The sequence below is a fragment of the Bos grunniens genome, chromosome 16, assembly GCF_055505025.1.
Source record: "Bos grunniens cultivar Pamir isolate PY7600 chromosome 16, Bosgru_T2T1.0, whole genome shotgun sequence".
NCBI classification, from domain to species: domain Eukaryota; kingdom Metazoa; phylum Chordata; class Mammalia; order Artiodactyla; family Bovidae; genus Bos; species Bos grunniens.
The window spans coordinates 21,855,927-21,875,455 of NC_141180.1; the positions used below are offsets into that span (position 1 = coordinate 21,855,927).

Sequence of the window (19,529 nt, forward strand, 5' to 3'; positions counted from 1 at the left end):
CCAGAGGGTTGCAAAGAATTGGATATGATTGAGCGACTTAGCACAACTTGAACTAAAGTGTCTCAATCTATGTTGCTCTTAAGTGGGCTAAAAGAACCTTGATGTTTGGGGTCTGCTCCCTTGCCAGCCTCCTTCCTCCTTTCTCTCCCACCCAGTTTGCAGACGCTGACCTTCTTGACCTTGTGTCAGTGTCTCAAATACAGTGCATCTCCTACCCCTCCGTGCCTGTAGACATGCCGCTATCTTTTTCTGAATTGTTCTTCCTGTTCATCTGCTGGTGACATTTGTCTTTTCAGACTTTTCTATGGAGGCATCTCCTCTGTGAAGTGCTTCCTGACACCCAGGCCTGGCTTCCCCTGCACAGTCATGCAGGGCCCCAGGCTCAGAAGGGCCCTGCGTTTCATGGAATGCTCTGCTGTCACCATCTTAAAGTTGTAAAGAATTTAAAAATAAAGGACTGTGCATTTTTATTTCACTCTGAGGCCCATAAATTATGGATCTGGTCCTGTTGCCATCCCCACAACAACACCCACACGGCACAGTCGTGACATTTACTAGGTTGTGTTGCAGTCACTGTGATCCGCCTGCCTCACCTACTGGCTGGTGGGGTCCTTGAGACCATGTCCCATTCATCTCTAATCCTTAGCCCCCAGGGCAGACAGTTACACAGAGTAGGGACTCAGTGAATGCTTGAGGATAGAGTTAATTCAGGGCTGTGAGTTTTTTCTCCTTAGTCTGGGAGAATCCCCTTTCCCTTTCCTTCTTTCTTCTTTTGTTTTTTAACATTTATTTCATTGGAGGACAATTCCTTTACTGCCTTTCCCTTTTAAAAACATTCCCCATGTGAAAAGCAGTTACCAGAAACAGTGAGCTCCAGTTTTAATTATTATTATTATTTTAGCTTGGCTTTATGACCTAGCCTGACTCTATTTACTTCTAGGGGCATCAGTTGACTTATCTGTGAAGTGAAGGGCATGACCAAACTTCAACACTTGGGGGGCTTTTGGGCTGTAACTCTCCAAGCCCCCCCCCCCCCCCCCGCCCTCTCTGTTTTGGTTCTCTCCTTCCGAACAGTCAAGAATCCTCATCCTTTATACTCCTTTTTGAAAAAAAAAAAAAAAAAAACTCGCCTTCTCTCTCACATTACCTCTTTTGTTTTTCATCAGGAAAAAGGCCAGACTCTTCACTCAGCAAAAGTGGTCTTTGTTGACATTTGGAGGGAAAAAAAATGAAGAGAAAAGTCAACGATCCTTCAGAATCTTGGTGTTTGAATATTTAAAGGCTCTGAATGCTAGAGATGTTGACAGGTCTGTGTCAGCTTTCGTTCTGATCCCTAGGCCATTGTTCGCTCTCCAGAAACAAAAGGAGCTCACTTCAAGGGTCCATGTGCAGAACAGATTTGCCGGCCAACTCTTCTGTCTGCCTGGCCTTCCCCGGCCCCCACGGCTGCCTGACTGACTGCTTCGATGCCAGAGTTCTCAGAATGCTCCTCTCCAGCGTGCTCTGGGGACTCCAGGGTGGGGCTGAGGGAGAAGGTGGGGGGAAATTGAGTTGGGAAGAGGACCAAGGCAGAGAACCAACCAGAGTTGGTTCTCAGGGACCCCTCTCTCATTTCTACCATTTTTACTGCTTTTCTATTTGAGGGCTCTGGGTAAGAGGTGACTGGAAAAAAAGGGTTGTAAAGCTAAAAAAAAAAAAAAAAAAATGCATGAAAGCCTCTGTCTATGGACCTAGTATAAAGTCTCAGTCTTGATATCTAGGGCCGCCGTGGCTGGCTAGACTGACTCTGTGGCGTGATTCTTGTCAATAGGAAAGAATATAAATTTTTTATGCTTCCTGTTCTTACTCTCAACCCAATTATAATGGGGAAGTACGGTTCCTGGACTGGTCTCTTCACCCGCTCTCCCTGGCCACAGGCTGGGTATTGGCTGGGGCTCCAGCTTCTTGGCAAATGCTAGGACAGGGTGGTTGATAACATTGCCATAGATGTTAAATGGCCGAGGAAGCCACCTCTTCACCTGAGGGCCTGGATCCTTGCTGAGAGACCATGCCCAGAAGGACTGGCAAGGATAGGTGACGGGACTTGCTGGCTGTGGACACCCCTGTCCTCCAGTCCCCAGACCCTAAATATCTTATTTGTTTTACCAGAGGGTCTTCTGGTAAGCCCAGCCATGGAACACCATGGAACAGAGGGTGGCACGGGATGTGGAGCTGAGGTGATGTGGAAGTCTGGAGCCCACCACACCTGGGATTGGGTCCCAGTTCTGCTGCCTAACTCGCTCTGAAGTAACTCCATGTGCCTGTTGCTATGTTAGATCCTGTAGGGGAAAAAGGAATTTGCACTCTAAATGGGGAGAAAGAAAATCCAACTTTTTGGCTGATAGGAAAGTTTACTTAGCCTCTTCAACTCCACCTCCACCTCCCAAACAAGCCAGACAGAAACCCAGGAATTGAAGAGGAGAAACTTGGCGCAGTATCTTTCACTGTGCAGGAAGATTGGGAGAGGACAAAGGCTGTTGGCAGAAAAATTAGTTCAAAATTACATTCACAGGAAAAACGTGTCTCCGTAGTAGCCCTCTTTAAGGATTTTGGCAGGGAATAAATCCTTACAGTTTCAGATGTCTGGTATGTTTAGATACATATTCGGGGAAAGAGCAAATGGCAAACTGGAATGGTAGACCCGGAAACCTTCCTCCTCCACAGGGACCCAGAGGGCCCCCCGCCACCATGCCCTCTGGGGCATGAGGAGACCCATCTTTGACTCATGACAGCGAGCAGAGCCAGAGCAATTTAGGAGCTACCCACGAGGACTTGGGTCTATGTGATGTGTGGGGAGGGGTGGTTCTGAGTGGTTTAGAGGGGAGAGTAAGGAAGAAGGGGAACTTTAGGAAGGAGTTGAAAGAGACAAGGACTGAAGGAAAAGGAAGGAAAAGGCAGCTTAGGGAAAGAGGGCTTGGTCCCATGGAACAGTGGTCCCCAACTTTTTGGCACAAGGGACATGGAAGACAATTTTGCATGGACAGCAGGTAGGGGATGGTTTCAGGATGATTCAAATACATTACATTTATTGGGCACTTTGGGGGCTTCCCTGGTGGCTCAGTGGTAAAGAACGCACCTGCAATGCAGGAGCTGTAGGAAACATGGGTTTGATCCCTGGGTCAGGAAGATCCCCTGAAGGAGGAAAGTATTCTTTCCTGGAGACTCCCATGGACAGAGGAGGCTGGTAGACCACAGTCCATGGGGTTGCAAGAGTTGGATATGACTGAAGCGACGTAGCAGGCATGCATTGGGCACTTTATTCTATTATTACATCAGCTCCACATCGAATCATCTGGCGTTAGATCCTAAAGTTTGAGGACCCTCTACCTGGAAGATTCCTCTGGGTTCCAGGGAGTGTCCATGTGTAGGCATAATCGGACTTCACCTCAGAGAAGGGAGGGTACCTCGAGGTGGCCAGGATGTCTCAGGGAACAGGCAGGATTTGAGCTGAACCCTGGAGGACAGAAAGATTTTCATAGCCAGGTAGAGGGGGTCAGTGAGGACACTTCAGGTGTAAGGCTGTGTGGTGAATAAGCTGTGTTTTGGTCCTAGCCTCTGCTGCATCCTCCTGTCTCCTTTACTGGCCGCCCTTCCCCACCCTCAACAGGGCTTCTGAGCCCATCCTAGCAGTGGCCGTGGCCCCATCTCCTTGCCCACAAGGCTGGAGCATTTACTCAGGTCTGGGACTAGCCCTTCCTGGGGTCTGGAGGCGATGGCAGACAGCCCTCACCCTGCCTTAAACATCTACGCAGCGGAAGGTGAATTTCACATTTCCAATTATGACACAATCTGCTTGGTGTGGAAGTGGGAGCCTGTTGACTTTAACAGCCCAGCTGTTCCTGTCTTCCGGACGATAGTGAAAATCTCTTCCGAGCAGAGGGGCGAACAGTCTGAAGTTCTGATGGGAGTCCTCCCGGCTGCCACAGAAGAGCAGTTTGTTACGGTAACGTGGCCCTGGGGGCCTCCGTGTTCCTTTCTCATGCGATGCAGATGGGACCACCAGGCCCGGCTGTGCTGGGAGCTATTTTCTAAATGTCACAATTCTCTGAGATGAGTGAGTCCCATATTTCTTACGGTTTCTTAAAGCCTGTATTACAGAGCTGTCATTTGTTTGGGCTTCCTACCAGCTTCCTTCCCTCCCCCTTCTCCCTGTCTTACCCTCCTTATGAGGAGGTGGAGGGAAAAGCCCCTATTTCTTTCTGCTCATCAAACTGAGCCCTGCCTGCTTTCCCAAGGCTTAGTCCTTCCTCTGAACCCTGTGCCTGGCTGCCCTCTCCACTGGAAGGGACAAGCCCTCTTACCACCAGGGATTTTTCAGAGGGGGCCCTTGAACCTGCTCTTGGCTCTTTAACTTCTAATTGCCTTTTAATGCCTCACCTTCTTCTATCTGCCTTTTGAATCCCATCACTCGTTTCCAGCCTTGTAGAAGAGGCTGTCTCACAAAATTAATTGCAAAGCAATGGAAAATGTAAATGTAGTAGAAAACATGATGAATCCCTCTTCTGAGACTAAAGTATGGTTAAAAATGGTTTATTCATTTTTAGCTTAGTCCTCTCTCTGATGAACAGCTGAGCTGGTACAGCTTTTTGGGCTTCTTGGTAAGGGTCAGTATGAACACTCTTACCATTGTTCACATCTGAGGTTTTACTGTAAAGCAATGAATGTAATTTTTTTTTTTTTACATAAATATACCACAATTTTGTGAAATGGAAAACTGCCTTCTTCAATGTTATCAACTGGTAAGTACTTTACACACACCAATTGTGTGTTTAGAATTGATAATGCAAAGGTTTTCATCAAAATTTCATCTGAGTCTGTTCATAAAAAATTGACATATGTCAGAAAGTACAATATTTCAGCATCTAAGTTATATTTGCAAAATGGCTTCTTAAATATGGAAGTGGCTTAAAAAGTGTTTGTCGGATCATAAGTTCTGATTTTTAGTTTCAGAAAGTATCACCCCGGTAACCATACCCTCATGCCCAGGGTGTGTCATTGCATACAAACATTGATCAGACTTCAGCATCAGTTTGTATGTCATACAAGAAAACCACATTCATCTCTCCACCGTCACCTTCATATTGACCCAAAATGTTTCTACCTGCTTTACTCCAATGACTTTAGACTGTCTAACCTTCAGATATGAAACGTTCTTATAATGAAAGGTATTGAAAGAATAGCTACAGGCTCTGAATAGGATTCTTAAAGAGGATCTCAAAAATATTCTAACAATTGTAGCACTGAAAAAAAGAGACTCTGTCCCAAAGGATCCACTTTTTAAAGTTGAAGTATAATTGCTTTACAATGTTGTGTTAGCTTCTGCTGTGCAGTGACGTGAATCGGCTATATGTATACATATCTATTCCCTCCATCTTTGACCCCCCACTATACTACCCATGTAGGTCATCACAGGGCACTCAGCTGAGCTCCCTGGGTCATATACGGCAGATTCCCACCATCCATCCATTGTACACATGGTTGTGTTGTTCTTGTTGTTCAGTCGCTAAGTTGCATCTGACTCTTTGCAACCCCATAGACTGTAGCATGCCAGGCTTCCCTGTCCTTCACTATCTCCTGGAATTTGCTCAAACTCATGTCCATTGAGTCAGTGATGCCATCCAACCATCTTACCCTTTGTCACCCCCTTCTCCATGTATTTAGGTCAAACCCAGTCTACCAGTTCATCCCACCTGCCCCTTCTCCTTCTGTACCCACATATCCATTCTTTACATCTTCATCTGTATTCTTGCTCTGCAAACAGGTTCACCTGTACCATTTTTCTAGATTCCACATATAAGTGTTAATGTACCAACAGGTCCACTTTGAAGGACATGGTTATTGGATTGTGGGCAGAGGAGGTGTCTTCCCCTGACTTCATGTATCTATGTGAAGAGCTACCTCTAGAGTAGCGTTACTGGCTAATCCATGCCTCCTGCACTCCTCCCAGGGGGCAAAGAATAACTGAGACTAATGGTGACTTAGGGAGAAGACTGGTAACTTAGGGAGGACCAGACACGCATGGCTCAGCCCCTTCGGGCTCAACTTTCAGATATGCCAGATCTCTTGGCCCTGAAGTGAGACGCCTGCCCTGGAGAGGTCTTCATGTGTGGGTCTGATTAACTTGGAGATAAAGTATTAGCAAGCCCTCCTGGCCACAGATCTAAAACCTCATGGTCAAAAAACTTGGCAATATTTTGAATTCTATCTTTAGGACTCAGTGTATTTCTCTCATTTAGTGTTTTATTTATTACTATTTACTTTTGGCTGTGCTGGTGTCTTCATTGCTGCACAGGCTTTTCTTTAGCTGCAGTGAACGGGGGCTACTCTGTAGTTGTGCACAGGCTTCTCAATGCAGTGGCTTCTGCTGTGGAGCATAGGCTTGCTCTAGGGCACGCAGCCTTCAGTACTGTGCTCAGCGGTTGTGGCTCTGGGATTCTAGAGCGCAGCCTCAGTAGTTGTGATGCACAAGCTTAGTCGCTTCATGGCATGAGGGATCCTCCTGGATTGGGGCTTGAACCCTTGTCTCCTGCATTAGCAGGCGACTTCTTTACCACTGATCTACCAGAGAAGCCCTCTCATTTGGTTTTAATCTCCAGGGGTTGAAGAAAGAGGTGTTATTTATTAGCCCCAATGGCACCCCACTCCAGTACTTTTGCTTGGAAAATCCCATGGACGGAGGAGCCTGGTAGACTGCAGTCCATGGGGTCGCTAGACTCAGACATGACTCAGTGTCTTCACTTTCACTTTTCACTTTCATGCATTGGAGAAGGAAATGGCAACCTACTCCAGTGTTCTTGTCTGGAGAATCCCAGGGACGGGGAAGCTGGTGGGCTGCCGTCTATGGGGTCACACAGAGTCAGACACGACTGAAGCGACTTAGCAGCAGCAGCAACATACCATCAACTATGTTCATTTGGCTGTATAAATTTTTGTTGCCTTTATGAAAGCAGCTCCTTTGCATTACAGTTATACCTGATGTAGTAAAAAGCTAGGAACAACAAAAGAGGAAGTCTTCCTTGGCCCTATCCCTTTATTTTATTAACTTAAAAAATTTCAAGAGAAAAATTTCATCAGGAAATATGAAAGAGGGAAATGCCCATTTCCTACTTGTGGAAGAAAGTTGTGAGTAACACCACTTGCTTTTGATAAAAAAGGGTGGTTTTTTTTTTTCCCCACAATAGTTTATTTTTATTTTATTTTACTTTTTTGGGAAGGTTTAATGTATCATTCTAGTGGAAGCCTTCCTTCATTGTGATAAAATTATCCCATTTCTTTTTAGAATCGATGGAAATGAACAACTTTTGCTGTGATTCTAATTTCTTCCTACAGTAGAAGCTCATACAGGGCAGGGCTATGCTGTTCAACGTGATCACACCTTCTTAGCTGCTGGATGTTCTGTTGTTTCTCCTTGCCTTCTCCTGAGGCTCAGGTGTGGTTGTTGGAGATTGTTAGGTGGAGGTTTCTGGAGAAAGGCCAAGGGATCTTTACCCCTGAGGACCAGCATCACAGCTGAACTCTAGAAAGATGCTTTTTTCTTCCTGGTCTCCTTGTGCCCATCTGACCTGAGAGCAGGGAGAACTTAGCTCACCTGTCCTTTGGGTTTCCTCACCGGGGACAGATATAGACTTTCCCCTGCTGGTGTGCGTGGTGTGTGTGTGTGTGCGTGCGTGCGTGCGTGTGTGCGTGGTGTGTGTGTGTGTGTGTGTGTGTGTGTGAGTGATCTGCACACAATGAGCTCTACTAGCATCTGCAGTTCTGATCTGGACATTCCGAAACTGGGCCTCCAGGCTTTCAGTAGGCCCCACAATGGAGAAAAATTTCACCAGTTCTAGGAAAAAAATCTAGAAGATCTAGAAAAATCTTACCAGGGTCCCTGAGGCTTCCCCTGTATTCATCCTGGTGCCTTTAAGCTCCAGAGCTCCTTTGGTTGAGAATTAGAGATACATTGGAGATAGACATGAGGCAGGCAGGGGGTTCGTCTGGGGGGAACATTGTGTGGTCAAACCACTCTCTTTCCAGAATCTTCTTGATTCCATCCTTGCCTGTCCCCACAAAGTAAATATTAATACCATCATGGTTTATAGCAGTCACCTTGGAAACCCCAGGCACTTGAGAGCTGGTTTGTCCCAGGTGGGAACAAAATGTATTAGGCCCTTCAGCAAGGGCTAATGTGATTGATGTGCAATATAACCCGACTGCTTCTGAGCCTGGGCCTGGTAATTTGGCCAGGCTTCCCTCTCATCTTGGTGCTCATGGGAATCCCTTCATACATATTCCAATCTAGTTTCCCTTTGGGCTTTCTCTACCCAGTTTTGAACTTCTGGCTTCCTTGCCTCTTGTGGTCTCTGAACTTCGGTTTGAATCTCATCTTTTCAGGAGCTCTGTCTTGGTTGCCCCTCTAGATCTTGTCTCTAGAAGGAAGTGCCCTCTATAGAACCCTATCCCAGCCCTGGACCCTTGGCTGATGCCCTCTCTGGGTGGTGGAAATCAAACAGGTGCCTGATGTCAGATGTGACAGAACCTGAAGGCTGACGCAGGGAAGTTTTGCTTTGAATAAGAGGTGGCCCCTTTTTATTAGCAGAGGGATTTCCCCAGTGGCTCAGTCCGTAAAGAATCTGCCAGCAATGCAGGACACCTGGATGGCCCCTGGATTAGGAAGATCCCCTGGAGAAGGGAATGGCTATCCATGCTAGTATTCTTGCCTGGAGAATTCCAAGGACAGAGGAGCCTGGTGAGCTACAGTCCATGGAGTCGCAGAGTCGGACACAACTGAATGACTAACAGGTTCGTGTTTTCTTATTAGCAGACCTGAAATTGCATGGTCATATCCTATGACATTTCCAGAGCAGGTTTGGCAATATGGTTTTTTGGATACCCCAAACTGTCTCCAGTGTTTTTACAACTTTCATGAAGTTTGTATGTATTTCTCAAAACAAAGTTATTTTAGCTTTTTATTGCAAACAGAGCAGTAAGCCAGAAAGCAGGATGAGCAGGAAAAGAAGTGGGATTGTCACACAAAGCAGAGACAACTTTGGTGAGATTCCTTTCTGTCCTACTGGCCTTGTCTCTGTGCATGTGAAAATTAGGCCAAAAGAGGCTTAAGTAGAGAAAAAGGATTTTAATAGTAGAGAAGACTTGCCTCTTGATGTTTTATTTTCTCCCTCCTCGAATACCGAAACCAGACCCATAAGTCTGGGTGTTTAATTTCTGTTTCTAGGACATGGAAAGGAATTTAGAGTTTTCAGAGCTGTAAGAGAATGAGAAGTGATTTGATTCAAATCCCTGTTCTATAGATGAGGTAGCTAAGGACCAAATTACTGAGCTCAGCCAGCTGAGGCTGCAGTCCGTTGGTGACAGGTATGCAACTCAATGCCAACCTCCTGACTGCCCGCTAGTTCTCTGTCCACTTATGTTCCTTCATGTTCAGAGAGGGGAAAGGAGGCTGGAGAAGTGGAAGAAGGTAGGTCTCAACATCCCTGCTCTCAGCTGACAGCAAGGATGCTGAGTGGAAGCTGCGAGAGAAGACACAGGAAATCAGTTAAAGTATAGCTTTGTGCTTTTCAGCGTCAAGCTTAGGTCAGCTGGGTGAGAAAAATGCAGAACTCGTAACTAGATGTTCCCTCGATTTCTCTAAATTTTGCAATAGAAGGTATGTAAGTCATATGTTTAAGGCAGTATCCAAAAACCTCACAGAAGCAGTTATGAAATATTTTGTTTTACTGGCAATGGGACAAAAAATAATTGGGCATTAAATCAAGGAAATGGGGAAAAGGGAGCTGCAAATCAAGGGAAATGGTAGAAAATTAGGTCTTAGTGGAGAGAAATGTGTACATATGAACTGCTTGATGTTTCAGGGGAAGAAAGATAGTCCTGTAAATCTCCCCCTTTAACCCTTTAAATGTGAGGACTGAGTTGTGCTTGCCTCTTGGTGTTTGGGGAGCCATCCACTTTGCTGAGCAGGCAGTGGGGTGGGGCTTGGCTTCTCCCTGTCCCATATTGTCAGAAATGGAGTGTGATGATTTAGAATTAGCTCTTCTCTTTTATGGGCTTCCCTTGTAGCTCAGTTGGTAAAGAATCCGCCTGCAATGCAGGAGACCTGAGTTCAATCCCTGGGTTGGGGAGATGCCCTGGAGAAGGAAAAGGCCATCCACTCCAGTATTCTGGCCTGGAGAATTCCATGGATTGTATAGTCCACGGGGTCACGAAGAGTCAGACACAGGTGAGCAACTTCACTTCACTTCACTTGTCTTTTACGGGCTTCCCAGGTGATGCTAGTGGTAAAGAACCTGGCTGCCAGGAGACATAAGTTTGATCCCTGGGTTGGGAAGAACCCCCAGAGAAGGGCATGGAAACTCACTCCAGTATTCTTGCCTGGAGAATCCCATGGATAGAGGAGCCTGGTGGGCTACAGTCCATGGGGTTGCAAAGAATCGGACATGGCTAAGCAATTTAGTAAGCACGCATGCACTTGTCTTTTAAGGGGCTTCCCATGTGTCTCAGCGGTAAAGAATCTGCCTGCCAATGCAGGAAACTCAGGGGATGCAGGTTCGATCCCTGGGTCATGAAGATCCTCTGGAGGAGGAAATGGCAACCCACTCCAGTATTCTTGCCTGGGAAATCCCATGGACAGAGGATATGGCCGGCTATAGTCCATAAGGTTGCAAAGAGTTGGACACGACTGAGCGACTGAGCAGAGCAAAGCCCTTGTCTTTAATGGGAGTTTGGGATCAAATTCCTGGGACTCTCACAACCTCTGCATTTCTCTTGCCTCTCACTGGGCAGAGAGTGACCTCAGTCTCTTGGCAGCTTAGAACCAGGGAGATAAGCAAAGGCCTTTGCTGGAGGGCACTAGGGCCCTGCCACCAAGCCACATAATTTCATTAGATCCCACTGAAAGCATGCCTTATTATCGGTCTCCTCTATATGTACTTTCTATAAATTATAAATTAAAAAATAAATAATAAACACCTTTTTAATTGCATATCCTCTATTTTTTCCTCTTGTCAGTTAAAGTGAACTTGCAAAGCTGCTTAACACAAAAAAGCTACACAGCCATCAACTCTTGTTAGATGTGGTACAAGCCGTTACACTGATTTTCCCATAGCTGCAAGGATTAATCACAGATAATCATCACAAAAGGATCACACCCGTATAAATAATATAAAAATAGCAAAATGCCCAAAGTGGAACTACTGACAAAAGAAGAAAACCACTTAAACATGGATACCTCTGACTTGCCACTTAGGGGGCAACGGAGTGGAAACAGAGAGATCTTAATGCTTGCTCTTGAAAAATCCTAGATCTGGTCCATTTGATGAGGGATGTGGGACCAGGAAAGTGCTGAAGTGATTGACTGGCTCTGGGATGGAGGCAGCCTTTATATATTCATTTTTAAAGAATTTATTTATTTATGATGGTGCTGGGTCTGCTTTGCTGCACCCAGGCTTTCTCTAGTTGCAGCGAGTGGGGCACCTGTCTAGTTGTGGGGCACGGGCTTCTCACTGTGGTGGCTTTTCTTATTGTGGAGCAAGGGCACTTGATGGTTACCTGGCTTGGGCAGATAGAGACTCAGTCAGCATCGTTTGGTTCCTTTTTGAGTGGATCACTTGAGGAACACGGGTGTAGGGCACTGGGTTAGGTGAGGAGATGTAGTCATCTTTCTGCTATGACCTTAGGGTTTCATGAAGGGTTGGAGGTTTGAAGCCAGTTTCAAAGCGAGAAAGGCACTTGCCCTGGGAAGAGGACCCAGGACCACAGGGACCACCACCACGTGTGGAGAATTAAGGTATTGGCATAACTGTGCCATCTTAGAACCAGGTGTTGGTGACGGCAGGCAGGCTACAGCTCACGGGTGCCGGCTTGAATAGTGTTCTGTCGGTGTTTGAGGCTATTGTGTGTGCTTTGCTTGTGTGGAGTAAAATGAAGTGGAGCTTGGGCGACATCTCAGCAGGTTAGATATGCTGAGGTCTAAAATGTTTCTCTTCAGATTGTGGATGAGAATACTGCTTCTGTTCTGACTGAATTGGTTCTGCATTTGAGGTTACAGGGCTTGTCCAATCAGTATCTTTTATCAACACTTGAAAGCTAACATTGGAAAAGGAAAAGGCTTAACTTCCCTCCTGCCTGGTCTTCCCAGCACCGGGTGAGGGGTTTCACACACTGCCTGTGCTGGGATTCACAGCTGGATCGACCGGGACCGAGCCCCAGGCCGCATCCCAGAGTCCCCAGTGATCACCTGGTCCTCCAGGAAGCCGAGGCAGGGCCTCTCAAGCTGTTCCGCGTGTTGCTCTCCAGTGTAACCTTCAGGTGGTTCTTCCCTTCCTCCCTCTAAACTCCTGTCTTGCTTTGCTTTGGAATCATGTGGTTGTCAGTCCTCAAGATGGCAAGACAAGGTGTCTGCAGGATAATGAACAGCTGTGGGAAGATAATTAATGCTCTCCGACCTTCCTTACAGACTTTACCACCTCGCCGCAGCACCGCCAGCAACATCTGTGCTTCCTAGCAGCTGAGCTGTAAAACACCCTTCTCCACTCTTTGTGAAACAACCGTCAGACGGGCCAGCACCCACATTAAGGGCAAAACTTACAAAATGCTACACGCGATGAGCTGCGCTGTTCCCAAGACACAGATGTTGAGTCTCTCCATGAGAGAAGAGGGATGAGAACTTTGGGATGTATTTGGTTCTGGTGTGGATGTGGAGGGAAGGCAGAGGTGGAGGACAGGAGGACCCGGGAGGAAAAGGCTTTCAGTCCTTTCTTCCAGGGAAGGTTGCTGAACCTGCAGGCTTTGGAGCCAGTCCAGAAGTGCTTCGTCAATCACCAGGGGAGAGGGTGGGGTCATCTGATAGAGGCCGCATTCAGAACAATGAGTAGAACGGCACAGGCACCATGCAGAGCAGACCTTTGTTGTAGGGACTTAGTGCAGCCGTTCCAGTGTGTACTTTCTGCGTATCAGACCTGGTCTCATGTTCCATGATCTCTCTTCAACCTCAGACATAACAATATTTTATTTAAAAAATTTATTGGAGTATATTTGATTTATAACATTATGTTAGTTTCTGCTGTACAACAAAGTGAATCAGTAATAGGTACGCATACACCCCCTCTTTTTTGGATTCTCCTCTCATTTAGGTCACCACACAGCACTGCTGAGTAGAGTTTCCTGTGCTCTACAATTGTTGTTGCTCAGTTGCTAAGTCGTGTCTGACTCTTTGGGATCCCATGGACTGCAGCATGTTAGGCTTCCCTGCCTTTCACTATCTCCTAAAGTTTGCTCAAATTCATGTCCATCGAGTCAGTAATGCCATCCAACCATGTCATCCTCTGCTGCCCCCTTCTCCTGCTCTCAATCTTTCCCAACATCAGGGTCTTTTCCAATGAGTCAGCTCTTTGCATCATGTGGCCAAAGGATGGGAGCTTCAGCTTTAGCATCAGTCCTTCCAATGAGTATTCAGGGTTGATTTCCTTTAGTATTGAGTGGTTTGATCACCTTGCTGTCCAAAGATGCTCAACATCACTCATTATCAGAGAAATGCAAATCAAAACCACTATAAGGTACCATTTCACACCAGTCAGAATGGCTGCAATCCAAAAGTCTACAAGCAATAAATGCTGGAGAGGGTGTGGAGAAAAGGGAACCCTCTTACACTGTTGGTGGGAATGCAAACTAGTACAGCCACTATGGAGAACAGTGTGGAGATTCCTTAAAAAACCGGAAATAGAACCGCCTTATGACCCAGCAATCCCACTGCTGGGCATACACACTGAGGAAACCAGAATTGAAAGAGACACATGTACCCCAGTGTTCATCGCAGCACTGTTTATAATAGCCAGGACATGGAAGCAACCTAGATGTCCATCAGCAGATGAATGGATAAGAAAGCCGTGGTACATATACACAATGGAGTATTACTCAGCCATTAAAAAGAATACATTTGAATCAGTTCTAATGAGGTGGATGAAACTGGAGCCTATTATACAGAGTGAAATAAGCCAGAAAGAAAAACACCAATACAGTATACTAATGCATATATATGGAATTTAGAAAGATGGTAACAATAACCCTGTATACGAGACAGCAAAAGAGACACTGATGTATAGAACAGTCTTTTGGACTCTGTGGGAGAGGGAGAGGGTGGGATGATTTGGGAGAATGGCATTGAAACATGTATAATATCATATATGAAACGAGTCACCAGTCCAGGTTCGATGTATGATACTGGATGCTTGGGGTTGGTGCACTGGGACGACCCAGAGGGATGGTATGGGGAGGGAGGAGGGAAGAGGGTTCAGGTTGGGGAACACATGTATACCTGTGGCGGATTCATTTTGATATATGGCAAAACCAATACAATATTGTAAAGTTAAAAAATAAAATAAAATAAAAAACAAAACAAAAACTGCTCACTGGGACGACCCAGAGGGATGGTACAGGGAGGGAGGAGGGGGGGTGGTTCTGGATGGGGAACACGTGTATACCTGTGGCAGATTCATGTTGATGTATGGCAAAACCAATACAATATTGTAAAGTAATTAACCTCCAATTAAAATAAATAAATTTATATTAAAACAAAAAACAACAACTCTTCTCTAACACCACAGTTTGAAGGCATCAATTCTTTGGCGCTAAACCTTCTTTATGGCCCAACTCTCACATAAGTACATGACTACTGGAAAAACTGTAGCTTTGACTACATGGACCTCTGTCAGCAAAGTGATATCTCTGCTTTTAAATACGCTGTCTAGGTTTGTCATAGCTTTTCTTCCAAGGAGCAAGTGTCTTTTAATTTTGTGGCTGCAATCACTGTCCGTAGTAGTTTTGGAACCCAAGAAAATAAAATATGTCACTGTTTCTGCTTTTCCCCCTTCTATTTGCCATAAAGTGATGGTACCCAGTGCCATGATCTTAGTTTTTTGAATGTTAAAGTTTAAGCCAGCTTTTTCACTCTCCTCTTTCACCTTCAAGAGACTCTTTAATTCCTCTTGACCTTCTGCCATGAAGGTGATATCACCTACATATCTGAGGTTGTTGATATTTTCCCCAGCAATCTTGATTCCGTTATATGTTCTATACAGTAGGTTCTCATTAGTTATCTATTTTGTATATAGTAGTTCAAGCATAGCAATATTTACTGAGTACCTATTACACCAGAAATGGCTTTAGCAGATTTTGTAACTTCGCACATGATGCAAATGCTTTAACAATAATGTCAACTTTCTCCCCTGGTTTATGAGTGCTAATTTGCATGTTTATGACTCGAGTCCCAGCTGCATTTGCAAAACCTTAGTCTCTTTGTAGTCTCACCCACCCACCCTCAGCCACCATCCACGTATTCCTGGGCATTCCCAGGGGATGTCTCATCAGTGATCAAGGATGTGCCACTCATGTTCTCCTGATCCTAGCTCTTGATGTTGTCTTTTATCCACAGGACCCTTGAGGGAGGGTATCCTGAGGCTGGTACCTTCCTGACTCAGGTGTTGGCTTTTGATGCTCTCTCCCGACATCGCTATTTGCACTTTACTGTACATCAGTGTCACACCTTGTTCTCTGTGCCCTCAAGTGGCACTGGAGTGTCTGGGGTAGCACAAATATTCCTGTGAAAAACAGCTCCTTTGCTTCTGCTTGTGACCCCTGTCTGTATTCGGCAAAGCCCAGCTGGAAATCTTACACACAGGATCCATTTATTTCCTTACTTCCTTTATCCCTCCATGGATGGAGCCCCAATCTCCTCTCCTAGCAGGCCACTTCCTCCCCTTGCAAGTAAGTACCTGGCCTGTGAGGTGGCCATACACCTCAATTGGCCTCACACAGGCCCTTTTTGACCTTAGCCCACCATCGAGTAATTCAGCTAACATCAGGTCTCAAATTGCCTGTCCAGGGGACGTTCACTGCTGTTACAAAGAAAATGACATGGCATGGTGCAGATAAGGTCTAAATAATTTTGAATCAAAGCAGAAAAAGACTTTCTACCAAACAAACTTGAATAGCACCCTTGCTCAGAAGAATATGGAGACTCTGCTGGTTAGAGAGACCACAGCCATGGAGCTCAGGATGGGAACTTGCTGCTGGAGGGTTAAAGAGGCATAGCCAGCACTTTGCAGAGCTGAGAAGGGTGGCACCTTCTTAGAAATGAACTGCAGTCAGTTCTTAAAAGGCTATTCTCTGGCTAAGTGCTTAAGACAAGACTAAAACTACATTTCAGCCTCAAGGAAGCCATAAAGACAGAACCATGTGGGGCCATCAGGAAAGGGCTCAGGCAGGCCCAGGCCTGGTCCCTGCCTACAACTTATCACAGATTCTTCGGCAAGGATGCACAGGAGAGAGACATTCATATTCACTGCCTTTCTCTACACATTCTTAATAAATCCTTAAAAAATCCTTGGTAAACCCCCAAGTTAAAAACTCTTTGTTGTTGTTTAGCTGTTAAGTCATGTCCAACTCTTTGCAAGCCCATGGACTACAGCCTGCCAGGCTCCTCTGTCCATGGGATTTCCCAGGCAAGAATACTGGAGTGGGTTGCCGTTTCCTTTTCCAGGGGTCTTCCTGACCCAGGGATGGAACCCATGTCTCCTGCATTGGCAAGCAGATTCTTTACCACTGAGCCACTGTGGAAGCCCAAACACTTGTTAGATGTTGCTAAAATAGAGACCTGGGCCCAGACAAAATATGCTTGACTAATGGAGTTGAGTCTCTGATGCCTAGACTTTTTAAAACTGTGATCTATTAGAGAGGCTTAGTTCTTTCTGAACCTACCAAGTAGTCAGTCTTCATTATCTGATTTAACGTTCTTCCTTGATCTATGGAATCCGTTTGTTTTGAGCCTGGCACAAGCCCTGACCCTCGAGTTGCTCACAGTCTAGAGGGAGAAAGGAATGCACACATGCTTAGTCACTTAGCCGTGTCCAACTCTTTGTTACCCGTCTTTTCGACTGTAGCCCGCCAGGCTCCTTTATTCATGGGGTTTTCCAGGCAAGAATACTGATGTGGGTAGGTATTCCCTTTTCCAGAGGCTCTTCCCAACTCAAAGATCAAACCTGGGTCTCCTGCATTGCAGGCGGATTTTTTACTGTCTGAGCTACCAGGGAAGCCCAGAGGGGGAAATGGACAAATCAATGGCACAGAGTGTGAGAGTTGGTATCCAGGAATGCATAGAGACAGTCAGAACTCATAGAAAAGATGCCAGCATCACATTTGATAGGGGTGGCTCAGGGGTGGGATTAAGGAAGGCTTCAGAGTGGCGGTAACTCCAGAGCTGAGTCTTAATAAGTGAAAGGGATTCTCAGAGTAAACAGTCGGCATAAAAATATGAAGCCTTGGGGAGCATGATGCATCTGAAGAACTATCGTCAATTCACTATAATTCAAAATTTTGATGTGAGTGTATTGGGGCTAAGTTAAGAGATCTGGTGAGAAACTAGATCGCAGAGGGCCTTGGAAATGAAGGTAGTCATGCTAAGGAGATCACAGATTGTCCAAAAAGCAACAGGAAACCGTGGACTGATTTAAGCATGGGATTGACATGTTTAGAGTTGCCTTTTAGAGTCTTCACTGCCCATTTGAGTGGGCATTTCACTTTTCAGCAGTTGCTGGTGTAGGTTTTCTTCTGCCTGACTTAAGAAAAACATCTTCCAGGTAGGTAGTGCTGTGAGGAATACATCAATTTTCTGAAATAACACGATATGGAAAAAAAAAAGTATTATTTTTGTCCAAATAATGGTGTGCTGGATAATAAAAACTTTAACAATAGCTGCATCATTCCTTATTAGAGGTGAGATGGAACTCAGTCTTGAAGGCAGTGGTGGAGAATCAAGAGAGTAGCTGTGATTCTTGGTTTCGTCATGGTTTTCCAAAGAACCGGAAGAGAAGCACTGTCCTCTTGGTTGAAGGTGTGAGTGGATAGCTACAAATCCTACAGAACTGGTATCTCAGAGGCTTTGGTGGACTGTTCTCAGTTTACATATTTTGACCAGCTCCAGCCTGGAAAGTTTTATATGTGCCCATTTTGGACAAAGTGAGTGATTGAAGCATAATGTCGAGGAGCCTTAACTCTTTGTCCTTGGAGAGCTATCTTGGTCTTTTTGGAGGACACATGTTGACATGGACTGAACCTTGTGAGTGAGAAGAGGAGGGGGCTGCTGGTTGGCTTAAGACAGTTTCATTGGCTGCTCAGTTAATACTGTTCTCAGCCTTTTGGATTTCAAGCTTTTATTATCCAGCACATTATTTGGACAGAAATAATACTTTTTTTTTTTTTTCACACCGTGTTATTTCAGAAAATTTGATGTATTCCTCCACGGCTCTACCTGCCTGGAAGATGTTTTTCTAAAGTCAGGCAGAAGAAAACCTACACCAGTGACTGCTGAAAAGTGAAATGCCCGCTCTTCACAATGTAATTACCTTGACAAGTATTTCTAATTGCCACTTCCCTTCCTCCAAGCCCTCCTTTTCTTCAGACATTGCGAATTTCTGGTAATCTTGGGTTATTATCACACTGAGCTGCTAACCTGAGTCTTGACACTCCTCCTGGAGACCTGTGTCAGAAATAATTATAGCAGAGAGAGGTGATTCTTCCTTGGTTATTAGCAGTTGCTGGTGTTGGTATCCAGCATTGATTAGCAATTTGGAACACCACGTTCCTTGGACTTTGTTTCTTCTTCTGTTCCTTGGAGGACAGAGCACATTGTTCTTCATTTCTTTTGCCTCTGTTTGCCCTTGTCTCTGTCTGTGTGTTTTGAGAAGGTTCCTTTCATGCTCCACTGATTTATTTACTTGTAACCTTATTTTCTGCTCTCTTGTTTTTCAAACCGTTTGCGGGCCATTGGTGAGGTTGAGAGACTTCACCTCTTGGAATTGGATACTTGGTGTGGTTGTGGGAGTTCTGGGAGCTGAGAACTCCCATCCAGGACCATTTAGCACCCAGTAACCCAGGGCTCCAGGCTCCCTTGGTGGCTTGGTGGTAAAAGAATCTGCTTGTAATGCAGGAGATGTGGGCAATGCAGGAGATGTGGGTTTAATCCCTGAGCCAGGAGAAGGAAATGGCAACCCACTCCAGTATTCTTGCCTGGGAAATCCCATGGACAGAGGAGCCTGGCGGGCTACAGTCCATGGGATGGCAAACAGCTGGACACAACTTAGCGACTAAATACCACCAACCAACCCAGGTCTCCAGCAGAAGCAATGGAGAGGATAGAAGGGAGAGGTGAGACTGGATTGAGCAGGAATTGGGAAAGTGAGGGGTTGTTGCCTGCACAGATGTCTGCTGCCAAGAAGCCTGCTTCTTTCCTTTTAGACAGCCTTTCTCCTGTTTGTTAGCTGGGATTGCTATGGGGTGGGAGATGGGGGGTGAAGTTTATAATCATAGCTCTGAAAGGATTCTCTCTGCTTGCATGGTGCATGAAGTGCATATCCTGCCTAATTAAATATCACCCCTGTTCTGAAGAGGCTTTCTTTTGTGTGGCTGCGTAGAGTCAAAAGAACTTCAGGAAGGAACAC

At 45.6% G+C, this 19,529-nt stretch overlaps 1 long non-coding RNA gene across 4 annotated transcripts in view; it reads left to right on the forward strand.

The window, feature by feature from the left end:
• Window positions 1-19,529, forward strand: part of LOC147356310 (uncharacterized) — a 567,448-nt gene that overhangs the window by 124,062 nt on the left and 423,857 nt on the right. Inside the window, exon 7 of one of the 4 annotated variants that reach the window (XR_015142705.1) lies at window positions 12,494-14,344. The exons of 2 other annotated variants lie outside the window; for them this stretch is intronic. This is a non-coding gene — a long non-coding RNA (uncharacterized LOC147356310). Of the gene's footprint in view, window positions 1-1,166; window positions 1,826-12,493; window positions 14,345-19,529 lie in introns of those variants that run through there. One more of the 4 variants, XR_015142701.1, reaches the window with a different exon arrangement.